We start from the raw sequence: 14,307 nt of genomic DNA, 5'->3' as shown, positions 1-14,307 counted from the left end.
AGTGGTGAGCATACCCACTTCGTTAAATAGTATATATGTAAAACAAGTAGGCTATTAGTGGACATAGTAGTATGTTATATTGAAATTTGAATATTATTTTACAGTTGGAATCGGCACGCACCCACCAAGAATACGTCCAAGCTCAGAAATCCTCCCTACAATGTGTTCAATGGCTGGGCGCATCCTCACACTCGGAACCACGCATGCGTCGAAAACGGAGGCTCTTCTGATTTGACAACCCTGGAACCTACCGCACAGCCCACTATATTGCAAGGCTTTCAGCTACTATAGCGCACCATCATTTGCACCTGCCTGCTCTGTTGTTGTGGTTGGAGCGCTGTGAGGGGTCATTATTTCGCAGGCAGCCGTAGGAGGAGGAGGCATTTCCGAGACACCGACAGAAACGTGTAGTCTCAGATTCAGCACCACAAGATTTAGGAAAGCGGATTGAGTCAATTTTCACTGTTTACAGTGGGCTAACAGGAGGACACCATTTTTGGGAATACTAGTGAAACCAGGCGCTTTAAACAGTTTGTGGACCTGCAAGAGTTGTCATCTCCAACGGTAAAAGGTACGTTTCGTTAGTTAGTTGGATGCTGTGGTTTGTCAACTGGATGGTTTGTTGCTAGCAGCTTGGTAGCATTCACGTTACACTGATTGACCCGCTGTGCTGCTAACATTAGCTTATATAGGCGAGGTCCGGCTTTTCATTCATCTTTGTGCAAGTTGGCGGTGTAAATGAATCACCGCACCGACATACTTTACTGCCCATTATACCACAGCATGCGTAACGTTATATGGCTTTTATGTGCTGAGCTGGGCTATCCTCGTTACCTTAGCTAAAATCTCAATGTCGCCCACTCCGCTAACGTTGTCTATACCACACTCCGAGCACTGCTATCCAGTGAGCCCAGTGCTGAAAGCCTGCCTGACTGATTTGTGAGAGCCTGTCGGAGAGAAAAGCTAGGCTGCTAGGCTAGTGAAGTGGCTAGGCTAACTGCCACTTTTATGGGGGTAAAATAACGGTCCCACATCTGTATTAAAGGCTGTTTAAGCGTTCGGGAGCCTGTTAATAATCCATCAATTTCCTTACTTACGTCTATACAATTTGGACTCTTCCTTTCGTGTCTTTGCAACGTTTTTATATTTCTTTAATAATTTTGCCTCTTTGTTGAATTGGCATTCTTACGCACGGTTTAAATGAACGCATCACTCGTTATGCCGCCTGAATTAAGTCATAGGCTACTAATTTTTTGCAAATCATTTTGAATGATTTATTCATCGTGCTTGACTCAAGTGTTTTAAGTAGCGAAGCACACAGCCTTCCTCCCTCCACTCTGCAAGTGTAACGGGTCTGTATGTCAAGTATCTATTTGCTCTTTTAACAATGAGAACAAATAGGTTACTTTAAGGAACCTGGCAACCGGCGGGACATACGGCTGATTTAAGAGTCAGTAATTTAAGTTTCAACTGTTCCTTAAGGCAAACAATGTGCACTCAGAGTTGTCATACAGTGATGCAATGTGGTTAATATGTAGCATATGTTCAGTCAGTGGTTCGTGTATTATGTCTGCCTTGCTTACTGCAGCAACTTGTTGGCTTACGCAGTTTTTAGTTCTCCTATCCATAAGCTAAAAATATAGTTATTGGTAAATTATCAATAGAGTTTGTCTGTGTGTCGTGGTGGGCTTGTTTGCATACACGCACCACTCAGGCGAAGTGCACTCTGTATTCAACAGTAGTAGTCAGACCTAAGCTTTTGGTGACCCGGTGTAGTGTGCCACATTCTCTTCCTGTAACTGGATATCGGGGGTCTCGGATGCCTCAAGGGGTCACACAGTGGCTGAATTTAGAATCTGAACTTTTGATTGGCAAGGAGGCATGCTCAGACTCACTGGCTGTATGGGTCTCTGTCTTACTGTCCCATATGTTTTCCATGTTATCAGCAAAGGCTGATCTAAAACAATACACAGTGTAGTCTAGTGTGCTGTGTCTTTTGACATATGAGATTTAAAGAAATAATATGGGTGCGATATTATTTTCCTACATTCAAAAAATCACTAGTTTTCTCAACCCCAATGCAATGAAAAACAAAGTTCAGGGCAAGAGCTGCAACTTATGAGTATTTTCATATCTAATTAATCCGTTATATAATAGGCTACAAATATACTGTAGTCGATAAAAAGTAATAAATGCCCATCATAATTTCCCGGATCCCAAGGACAAATCTTTAAATTGAACAATATATATTAAATTACAATAATTATAAAACTGGGCAACACAACAAATCATCAATCAACATATGAGAAGGAGGTATACCAGCTATTATTTGGCATCTCTGCTTGTAAATTGAAAATTATCAAAATTGTTGTCAATTAATTTCCTGACAATTGTCTAATTGAAAAATATCAAATCAGCACTAGTTCAATCTGCCCCTGAATTAGTTAGGCTACTCACAATGCATTTTAACATTTCTCATCCTTGGAAATGGCAGACTAGTATAATGATTAAGGACATTTGTAGTTGCAGTTATTTGGCGTTAAAGAAGTAGATAAATAAATTTGAAAATCAATATATAAACTTCTAAATATATTGGTTGTATTTGACTGAATATTGACTAGAGACAGACAAGGCTGGAGCTGTGATCCCAAGCTGCCAAGCATGGACAGACTCTTCTCTGCCCTTTGGGAAATGACTGCATATGTGCAGTACTGTCTAACCATCTGCTTGCTGTAAGACCATCTTTTATGCAAGGCTTATTTGTTTAACTTTTAGGATACGTTTGTGTACGGTAGACTACATCCACATTCAGAATTATACTCTTATACTAGATTGTTACCCATTGCTAAGCATGCTTTCTGAGATGAGAAAAACATTGAAATTCACATGTACCATGTTTTATTTCTAGCGACAATTTTTTAAAATCAGTTCTTTCCCTAAAAATCTATTTTTTATTCATCAATTATTCACTTCAATATTTTCTGGTTATACAGCTGAAGGCAACTACATTCTATCCCTTTCCGGCAAAACACACCAAAAGCAGAAAATACATGTTATGTACTTCTTTACAAAAGAAATAAATGTGAGACTGACTGGCTAACATATGATGTGCATTCTTTTTAGAAATCAATTGCTTTTTAGAAATGGCTCATGATATATTGTCTCTAGAAGTGTAATATTAACCTTTTTGTTTTCGTTAGGAAGGAAAACAAATACTCAATGCTATGTTATTGCAATACTCCTGCAATAACCTTGCATATCGAATCGGCCCCCATGGATCGTGAAAGCATTGAACCAAACAAAAATCATATCGTCTTAGCGCTAAAAGCTTTAGAATCAAGGATGACACTTTGCCATTTTCTTCTCACTTTGATCCTCTGGATAAACTTAAACAATGTTTTGATTTTGAAAAGAAAATCACTCACAACTACAAAGCTGGTGTCAATAAATAAAAATCAGTCCAGTTTAGTTTTTCTGAAACAATTTTTTCACCAGCAACCCATTTCTTATTCCTCCTTTTGGTAAAATCAAATTACAGGGTTTGACTGCCACCGGTATTTAATCATCTGAATGTTGTGGCTCAGTTACCTCATATGCCATTAGAAGTATAAAGCTTGGTTCTGTTACTGGGGGTGAGGAAAAGCAGAAAATAATTTATGGGTGAGACTATGCAATCAATGGCAGTCCAGAGTGCATTGTGCTCTCTGTCTCCTGGGAGAGGAAGCAATATTAGCTGAACACCATGGAACCCCCTGTTGTTGTACTCGAGCAGAGCTTTAGTGTAGCCATGGTACCCCCGCTAACTGGAACAGGATTGCCTCTCTTAGGCCTTTTCTCAATCCAGCTCTTGCACAAATGTTTGATACTCTTTAAGAGATGAGAGATGAGGCAATCGAAACAACACAGAACAATCAATAGTTGTAGCGGTCTCGTCTGCCACATCAATTTTAACTCCCCTAACCCCGGGGTTTATATTGTCTAATGCTGCAAAGTGGAACTGCATTCAACTCACTGCAAACATTCTCACTAGGGTTTGGGCTAAGTGTGTATTTCTTCATCTTTCATGTCATAAATATTAGCACATTGTGGTTTGTGTGGAACAGTTGACTACTTTACCTTTTTAACAGAATGTGTAATGGCCATACATTGTGTTAGATAGATTCATCTGCGGTTTCCTTACCTGTTTATATTGCAATATCCCAAACTATACTACAAAGACGAAAAAAAAGAAAAGAGCACTTTATTGTTTCTGGGGGGACAATAAAGTAGATGATCCAGCAATGCTTGAAAGTATAGTGTCAGCAGCAGCTTGGTGCAGCAAGAAAGAATGAGGTTATGCTCTTAGGTTCCTTTTCATGTCTATTAGTCTGCTTCAGACCACACCCACACCGACAAAGCTGTTGCAGCGAAAGTTTATATTGTTACAGCCTAGCTTTATTCTCTACAGGGCTATCCTTTACAAAACAAACCATCCTTCCATTACACTGTGAATGGGGTTGAATTAAATTCAATCAAGAAACTGCACACAAAGCATTGCAAGTCATCAGAAGTCAGGCTGATATTTTGTCATTTGTGTGTAAAATATTTAATCAGAATGTAATGCTATGCAGCTGAGATCCTCCGGTTGGAGCTGCATTTTTACCGGGTGTCAGGACGGTAGGAGTCCCGCCATATAAACAAAAGCTGCTAACAGATCCGCACAAATGTAATGTTTAGGGTGGATTCAAAATCATAGTGTCAAATATGAGGTGGACTTGATGTGCTGTCTAGGTTTTGACGGTTCAATGAACACAATCTCCTTATGCTGCGCTATTGTTTCATGCAGCTAATTGCGTTTGCTTGTGGTCAGTTGATGTTATATGACTGCGCCTGCGGCACTGTAACTTATGTGATTTGCAGCATTGACCTTTCAGGCTTTTAGCATAAGTGAGTACCTCTAAACCTACAGCAAGGGTTGTAGGTAATGTTTCTGCACAATGAGCCCCAGTTTCTAGTCAAATCCATTAACCACCAATTTCTTTAATCACGCACCTTTCAAGGCAAATAAATGTGTCAGTCACTGTACTGTATATTAAAGATCCATATTTATTTGTATCTTTTTCAAGATCTACTTTCTAATTTAATCATACCGTTAGTAAGCGCATAACGTTTGGTTGGTGACAGCATTTTACTGTAAACTTTAAAATAGTATTTTTGTGCCATGAAAACCTCCTCATTTGCATTTCTATGCATATCTTAAATTTTGTTATCGTTAAAAATCTCCTTCAGGTAGTGCTTCAAAATCTGTTCAAGTGTTTCTATTCTTAGATTTAAAAGTGACCTTTTAAATTATAGATAGAGAAGAGAGAGAGTGTGAGCATATTGTTGTCATCAAACTGGCCCTCATTAATCAACTTGGCATAGAAACCAGCGCAGATATGAGCGCAGAAATCCTCCTACGACAGGCTTTACTAAACGTTGTGGAAAGCGTCCGGAAATGATCGTAATTTGAATATGACACTCTAATATATACTTGGTTTTGAGGCCTCGCCCCTACAATTTACGACATTGTATTCGACACTGTATAGCCCCCAGTTGGGGCTGTGGTGCACACTGCTCTCTGGGCATCGGCTCATCTGGCTCCATCACTACATTCATGGTACATTGTTCAGAACCCCACAGGCTAAAACAATGTTGCAGCCTTTTTCTGGCATGTATAGTAGTAGTAGTAGTTTAAGGTCATATGCCAGTTCATAAGTGAGGGCCACTGTTTCCCATCTCTCCATCCTGGGGGCATGCCCACCCTATATCCTATGTCCTTTGTTACCAGGGTTAAAGTATCAGATAGGCTACTGCTTAGTAAGATATATGCACATGTTATATAGATAGGCAACTCAAACTACTTGGTTAAGGATTGGGCTAACTGCTGGCCAACTGTTTTAGGCTCATGCAACAATTTAGGTTAAGCTTCCTACTGGTGTTGTACCAGATTGTAGTCTGTGGTTGTCAACAATTTGATTTCAAAATACTACTGTTAGTTTATAAAGCACTGGCTGATTTAGGGCCAAAAGACATTTCTAATCCTCTGCTTCAGTAAGAACCATCCAAACCTCTCAGGTGTTTTTTTTGTTCCTAGAGCAACATGGTAAAAACAAACCCCTTGTTTTTGCTTCATTTAGTAATTCCTTTGTGCTGCGTTTTGCAGATCTCAGGCCAGCCAATAAGTCAAGTTATATTTTGGTTTCGGTTCTTGAAATGTCAGCTGAAGTGCGTCCCTTGAAGGTGTCAGGTGAAATAGCCTCGGCTTTGTGATAAGGGGTAACTTTGAAGTTGTGAATGAGGTTAGAGGCATGAGTCAACCTCTGCAGGCTGGATCATTTTCTCTATTAATTGATTAGTTGTATTGTCTATAAAATGTCAGAGAATGGTGCAAAATGTTACTCTTTTTTCGTTTCTAGAGCCCTAAATCAAATGTCTTGTCTTGTTTTGTCCACAACTCAAAATATATTCAGTTTACTGTCACAGAGGAGTGAAGAAACTAAAAGAAAATTCAGACTTTTTACATAGAAAATAACTCAAACCAATAAATTGATTATCAAAAAAGTTGGTGAACTGTTTGATTTAATCTTTGCAGCTCTAAAAAAGAGTTCACATCTCCTAAGAGCTGAGAGGTTTAACTTGTCTCAGTGAGCAGACACATTTTTTTTCTCATTTAGAAGTTGGAACTGGAGTGTGATGCCAAGCTGCTGCCAAGATTTTTTACCACTGTTTTAATGATTCTTACCCAGCCTCCCACGGATATCACAGTCTCCGGGGAAGAAATATAGATTTTGATAAGACTCAATTTTTAATAGTATTTTTTTCTTTTGTTGGTCTGTTGCCCCGTTAGTTCTGCAGGTATGACGTGACAACAAAACCTTTGTTTCAGAAGCACAGGCAGAACCCTCTCTGACAATTTTTAGAATTTATCCAGCTAATGTGGATCATTATATTACCTGCATGGCTGGCTTTGCTTCACTCTGCGAATTCATGTTATAGGTGCAGACTAGGATGCCTTGAACTGTAAGCATAAATACTACATATTTTAAAGTTGGAGCTAGTTCTATGAGTGAGCGAGGCAGAGAGTTAGTGACCCTGCCCGGAGGAAGCCTGGCCTCCTCAGCGAGCGCCTGGTGGCCTGGTTTACCACAGAGCTTGCCGGGCACAGCCCAGAGAACTTACGTGGCACCCTTCTCTCCATCCCATTGGCCCACCACCTGTGGGGCCGGTGCGCTGCCACATGGGTGGCACTGAAGGTCAGAGGCCTCGATGGACCAGACCCGGGTGCCAGAGGCTGGTTCTGGGGACGTGGACTGTCCCCACTCTCTGTCACTTTCTTCTGTGAGTTTTAATCATAGACTGTTTAAAATAGGTTTTAAAGCGCTCCCAAGCGCTGCAATGCTCTCCCTTCTCTTCACTGAAGTTTACAGGCTTGTGGTGATGAGCAATGTGCTATAGGTGCCAAAAATAAATCTACGTTTGGTACTGCCAATTTGTTTGGTTGTGCCATGGTTAATGTGGATTATAAACATTATACTTTGTGAAAAAATAAATGATGGCAGAGAAGTGATATCAATTCTAAGCTAAAGAAAACATTATTCATATTTTTCCCCGAATCATGCAGGTCTAGTTGGCGCTTCATTTCCAAGTCACTTTAAATGTGGTAGTCATGGTAAGACATGAACACACTTCAGGGCATGTTGACTTGACTGTCCAGTATGACTTGACTTTGTCATTAAAAATTGACTAAATGATTAACACGGACTATAGGCATTTTTTACCAACATCATGATCATGAAGTAGTCTCTTTAAGTTGTACATAGTGTTGTATTTTCTGTGACACAGCTTGCACAGTATGCAATGCAAAACTTTTATTAGATAGTTGGTATATGGAAATTACCCAGGACACATACACATAAACAACTGATCCTGTTTCCTGTTGGCTATTGCAATTTGCAAAAAGTTCACACGGAGAAAAAAAGTGGATGCACTGTCAGCCATGGATTTAAAATGGCCAAGGCCATAGATCATAGACTAGTTTCTGTAAGCATCAACAGTGAGGACATACGTCCACTGCCATTAAACAGGCGTCTGGTGATGTTTGTGGCATGTAGGCTAAGCATTAGTGGATGGGCACCAACAATGCAGTTTGGTGAACTGTTCAATCAATTGTGGAGCAAACATTAAGTGTCATTGTCACTTGCACAATCTATATTTCTCTAGCCATGAGAGGTCATGCTAACACACTTCTGGTACTGGAAAGCTTCTGCTGGGTCTTTACCCTTTGTTGTGCCACCTTATTGTTTTGATTCTATCAAAAGCAAATCTGTGCTGCGTCATGCTTGAGTTCACCGAAGTGTATCATCCTCTCAGTTGTTCTGTCCTTCTGAGGCCTCACTTGTCTCTCTTTATCCACCCCCACCATGGGCTATGTCTGGGACCAGTGTAGGCCCCAGGTATTGGCCCTTCTCCTCCCCCACAGTGTCTGTGCTTTGTCTTCGTGCATTAACTTTTCTATTGCTTGGTGACTGCTTTTCTTCACTCCTCTTACAGAAAATCTAGGCCTGTTTGCTGACCAGCGGCAATTCTCGAATTTGAAGTCTGGGGCTTAGCCTTGAAGCTGGGAGTGGGAGGCTGGTAACATATTCTTTCAGGGCAATTTCTTTTTTCTTTTTTTCAAAAATTAAATACTGATGTTCCTGGGAATTTGCAATGAACCTCTAAACTCAACATGAGATAGATCTTTTCTACAAATGAACCAAAAACTGGGGCTTAGAATGTGCAAGCTACTTACAGATTTCCTCAGCAATGCCTGATGCATGCGCGCATACATTTTTCAGTGTCTTCCCCATTTTCTCCATATCTATCCTCACATTTTTTGTGTAGTTTGCTTTTTTCTCTATCGTTTTCTTTTTGGGAAGGTTGTTATTTTGTCTTTTTTTTTAACCAGTTTTTATAGACTAACACAGTTTCAGTTTCCAGTCAAGCTTCTATCTCTTACAATTACTTAACCACTTTGTAAACATGTCAGTAACAGTAAACAAAAAAAAAAATGTTGAATGTCAAAAATGTCAAAAAACATTAGATTAATTAAATACGGAGTACTTGTCCTTGTCCGCCTGAACTAATTATAAATAACATTAAAAAGTAGTACATAAAATCGTTTTTGATTTTGAATTATTTTGCACTGAAATGACACTTGTCTGTCGGCTCGGACAGCGTTGCATCATGCACATGCATCATAATCATAGTCTATGATTTCCAAAAATAGTACTATGTCAACTTGTGTTATCAGCACAAGAACTGTTGAGGAATATTATTATTATAATAAACAATATTATTATTGTCACGGGGGATTACCACAGTGTGAAAACTGTTTATTCTTTCCCAGCTTCATCCGAGTCTCCTGAAGTTGATGATGAAGAAAACAAGTATATTTAGTGGTGTTTCTGATGATTTGTTTACATGTTGTATTTTATGTTTTAGCTTGAATGTTTGGATTTGTATAATTTAAACCTCCACTACTGGAAATGTTCCTGGCATATAAACTGATTACATGCTGAACCCATGTTACTTTGATGTTAAAAGTTGCACTTTTGATAAGGTTTTGCTAATATATTTGGAATATAATAAACACTGTTAGACTTTTTGAAACTATTTTAGCTTATGTAGGCCTATCAGTGCTTTCTGAACATATTGAACACACTTTCAAAAATACTCAGATTATACCAAAAACCATTATAATTTTGGTGACTATAACCGTGATGTTAAGTTTTTCATACTGTTACATCCCTAGTTGATGGCTGCATACTCTATCTTCTATCTCTGTATTTTTTGTTGTTGTGTGTTGTAATTTCTTTGAAAAAACTAAACAAAAGCCATTGCTGGACACAGTTTTCGACATCATAAATTAAGGGTTACACTGAACTAATCTGTAAAAATGACCCACTCTAGTTCAACACAATTTGCCCATGTTATCCACAATCACAGATTTGTTTGAAAGAATTTTAAATTTTTAAGCATATAAATAGGAACAGTCACTTTTATAATACTTACAAATGTCACTGTTTATGTATTTAATCTGCCATTTAAATTCATTGACTTAAAGCGTTTGCCGATACAGTATGGACATAATTGAAGGTTTAGTTATTGAGTAGATCATTTTGGGCATTTAGAAATGAGGGCAATATTGCATACATTCATTGTAGCTGTATACTGTACCACTCCCAATCCAAAGCCATGTCTGATGTGGGATTAAATCTGTATTTAACTGTATTTATACTACAGACCACTGTTATACGTTAATCCTATAACTATATTAGTTTGATGATTATTTAAATCCCGGTAATAGGATCCATTCCTTGGACTATAGTTCCCTGCACATTCTGTGTGAGACTTAAAGCCCAGATCACACCAAAGAGACATGAAGAAAATATTTGAAGCTTGCAACTATATACAATGAGCTGGTCTGCAACGTTATGGAACTGTGTATCATCTCCATAGCAACGACTTTACTTCCGTTCTAACTTTCAGCTTTTCAGGCTTTTTTTTTAGCTGAATATAATCGGCAGCTTCCTAAAATATGAATGATAGTGATATTGAAATACTTGCTTTAGTTAAATTTTAGTAGTGACGAAACGTTAAATAACAGGATTCACGGCCCATTCAGGTAGCCCTGCACAATTTGGGGGAAAATATGAATCAGGATTTTTTTTGGTTTTTAAGAACTCATCACAATTTTCTGCCACGATTTGTTCCTACCAAAGTGTAATGTTTATTGCTCACATAAACCATGACAAAACAAAACAAATTGGCAGTACCAAACATAGATTTAATTTGGCACCTATAGCACATTGTGCATCACCACAAGCCTGTAAACACAGAGGCTTCAATGAAGAGAAGGGAGAGCACTGCAGCGCTTGGGAGCACTTTAACACCTATTTTATACAGTCTATAATTAAAACTCTCAGAAGAAAGCAGTAGCATTTGTGATGCATTCGGCTCGTAAAACTAAATGAGAATGCGATTTTATAACGATTTATTGTGCAGGCCTAAAGTCAGATTTGGTTTTCACCTCGTTGAGTGTTATTGCAACAACTTTCCCTCCACAATCTATCTAATTTATGGTTGAGAGTGCTATAAGTCACTGCCATACTCTATAGCACTCCTATAATCATCCTAGTGTAACAAATGGTAATCCTATAGGTATTAAAGATACCTGTGTTTCCGCTTTCTAATTAAATCTGAGTATTGTCTGCTGCAAATACTGCAGGGCTGCAAAGCTTGGTCAGATGACTCAAAGTCCCATTGCAAATGCCTTATCATTTTGTCACAACTTTTTGGGGAATTGCTCTTCGAAAGCTTTTTGGCAATATGCCCGAAAAAAAAGTTGCAGAGGTCAGAATGGAAAGCTTTTTTTTTGTTAATTCAAATTGTATCAATAGTAATTAACAAAAAAGGACTGTGTGTTTGAAAAGGAGTACATTGAATGATGACAAAAACTATTTTTTTCTGTGAGGCAGGAGACTAACAAATCGATTACTGATGTTTTTACAAAATGGATGGACATCGCTGTACGTGATGGAATTTCTTTGGATGGTGTTTTTAGTAGGTACTGTTAGTAAGTACTTTTAGTAAGTACTGCGCTGCTTGTGGATGGGGGAGGGGCATGGCTGTCCCCCCTCTTTTTGTGTAAAGCACTGTGCTAGCTTTTTGTGTGTATGAAAAGTGCTATGTGGATAAAGTTTGATTTGATATAACAATGATTAAGTGTCGTGTAGAGTTTGCTTGTAAACAAACACTATGTATGTTTATATTTAGTATGTCTCACCAAAATGCTCTTTGTGTATTCTCAAGGTGCTTCAGAGCTTATTTATGACATACTTTAAATCCTGCATTGTTGACATCCATGTTTACTTGCTAGCAGTCTTCTTCTGTGCTTCTTTTGGTGCATTGCTACGTTTGTTTGCATGTTCCGGCAACTAAGTGTTGATATTGGGGCAGTAGAATTCATACGTGCATGCACAATACAGATAAAACAGGGATCCACTCCTAAAAAACATTGGCCCATAGTGCTACTGGTAGCTAAAACCTCTGCAAGCTACATTTAACATCATGCTCCTGCTCCTAATCCGTGTACAACAAATAAGTGGGAAAGCATTTGTTAAGGTTCATGCAATCTTGTTATGCTAAAATAATTAACACGATTGTTTTAAATCTGATCATTTTGGCCCAAAAAATGTGATTACAGAGAATCTCCTCTGTTTTAGTGATTTTATGTTGACACAGATGCATTGCATTATAGTTGTGGTAAACAAGGGACTTGACTTCAGTAGCCTTCCAGAGAGAAGGTTAAATAATCGTTAAATGTGTTTGAAATTTCATCTTGGGAATTTGTTGGTAGTGTTTACCAAATGCTTTGACTGCAACATACAACCAGTACAATGCACCTGTATACACTCACCTTCAGCTTTTAGATACTCATTTTTTGGCATTCAGACTTAGTTTGTGTCTGAACCTTATTTTGCATAGGTAGCCTGTCACTAAGGGTGTATGATACAGAAAATGTCACAATTCGATTTTATATCGATTTCTAGGCTCAAGGCTTGATTCAAAATCCATTTTCCCCTATTGGATTCTAAAGTTGCTTGTTTTTTTTTTAACAAGAGCATGACCAAAGACTATGACTCTTATCTACAGTGTGTTGTTAATTCTATCAACTGTTTCCTGTACTGGTGCTGCTAGTCATGCTTGTTGTTTTGCATCCCTTTTTTTTTTTTTTTAAAAGAAAGTGTAACCCTGCCCCAGACTCTGGCTTGCAGGCACAGCAAAGTATTTCAAACTTGTTAGAGGTTCCCAATAAAGGATTTTTATGGACACATTCCAGCCAATCAGGGACAGGTGTTTTCAGAAGACATGGTATAAGAGTGTTTATTCAACTTTGCAGTGTGTGTACTATGTTTTTAAAGAAGTTTTTTTGAATCCCAAAGAGAACATGATTGCTTTGAGAATTTCCCAGGTTGTGCTCCACTTTGATCAGCCTATTTTGGCCGCTCTGAGAACATGGTTCTGGAGAGCAGCGATATGACAGGTTTGACTTCTGGTTTTAGAGACTCCCCCACTGTCCCACGCAAGTGTGTGTGTGTGTGTGTATGTGCTTAAATCCGCTCTGAATCTGGGTCAATGCAGTGTTGGCATTTTAACTTTTCATAATGACAAATGACAGGACTTGTAGTCACAAAGTGTCACAGAAGCTCTGATGTACATTTTATGCAGTGCAAGCAATTTAAACTTTTGAATATTTCTTTCTGTGACAAATGTGCATGTATTTGCAAAACTCCAGAGCTAAGATGATTTAAGGGAAAAAAGATCCGTCTCACGGAAAACCAGCAGTATTTTGAAGACATATTTACACTTACGTTGTAGTGAGACAAAACATTATCTTAACACAAACTAACTTCAATTGGTGTCCCTCTCTTACCATATTGTTTTGCAAAATTCTGCTAATATCTCTGTCTAGGAAGAGATCTAGCAATGCATTCAAGTGTTAAAGAACTAGTTTAATAATCTGGGGCTGCTTTCCTTAGCAACACACAAGTTTTCCAATCAAACATGAAACTTAAAACTGTTTTAGAATGTAATTACAGACATTTTATGTTTTAACCATATCATTTTTACTTTCATTTGCATAAAATTATATTACTAGTATAATATTAAACCCAGCCTGTTTTAGCACTTGGTTGACCTTATTTCTCTGCTCCCTGAATGCTTATCATGTATTAACCTCATTTGTTGGCAGTAAAGTTAATCCATGTCAACATGGACTCAGAGAGAGCAGTCTTGGTTTTGATTCCGCCGTCAAGACCACCAGACACCATATAAATTAAGAGAACGGGACCCCAAATGAGTAAATTGAAATCATACTGTACACTTAATAGAACATTCAATTCATCTACTTAAGATACACTGTATGGGTTGTGAATACATCTTATCTTCGTATTTAAATCTTAGAGTTAACATGATTGATTGTGAATGTCTAATGAATGAATAACATTTTCCTTTTGAGAGACTGAATATAATGTGACAGGCAGATATGGATCTCGATCTCCATCAAAATACAGACAATTTTGCAGCTTGGCTAAAGCATTCATGTTTTATAGAGGATCACAGGGCTGTCACTATTCAAAATGTCAAGTTTGAACAAATTTGATCTAGTACCATTGGAATCAATTTGAAAGTTACCCATTTTGTAATTAATGTGAGTCTTGAGTAGGCAACAACTGTCACATA

The 14,307-nt window shown here is 38.2% G+C and overlaps 1 protein-coding gene across 1 annotated transcript in view; it reads left to right on the top strand.

Moving 5' to 3' along the window:
• The first annotated feature begins 252 nt into the window (after nt 1-252).
• ctnna2 (catenin (cadherin-associated protein), alpha 2) overlaps nt 253-14,307 on the top strand; it is a 300,512-nt gene continuing 286,457 nt past the window's right edge. Inside the window, exon 1 of the mRNA XM_034887425.1 lies at nt 253-571. The gene's annotated coding sequence lies outside the window, so the exon portion shown is untranslated. The remainder of the gene's footprint in view (nt 572-14,307) is intronic.

The sequence above is a fragment of the Etheostoma cragini genome, chromosome 2 (genome assembly GCF_013103735.1).
Source record: "Etheostoma cragini isolate CJK2018 chromosome 2, CSU_Ecrag_1.0, whole genome shotgun sequence".
NCBI lineage: Eukaryota > Metazoa > Chordata > Actinopteri > Perciformes > Percidae > Etheostoma > Etheostoma cragini.
This window is presented reverse-complemented; position numbering and strand designations above follow the sequence as displayed.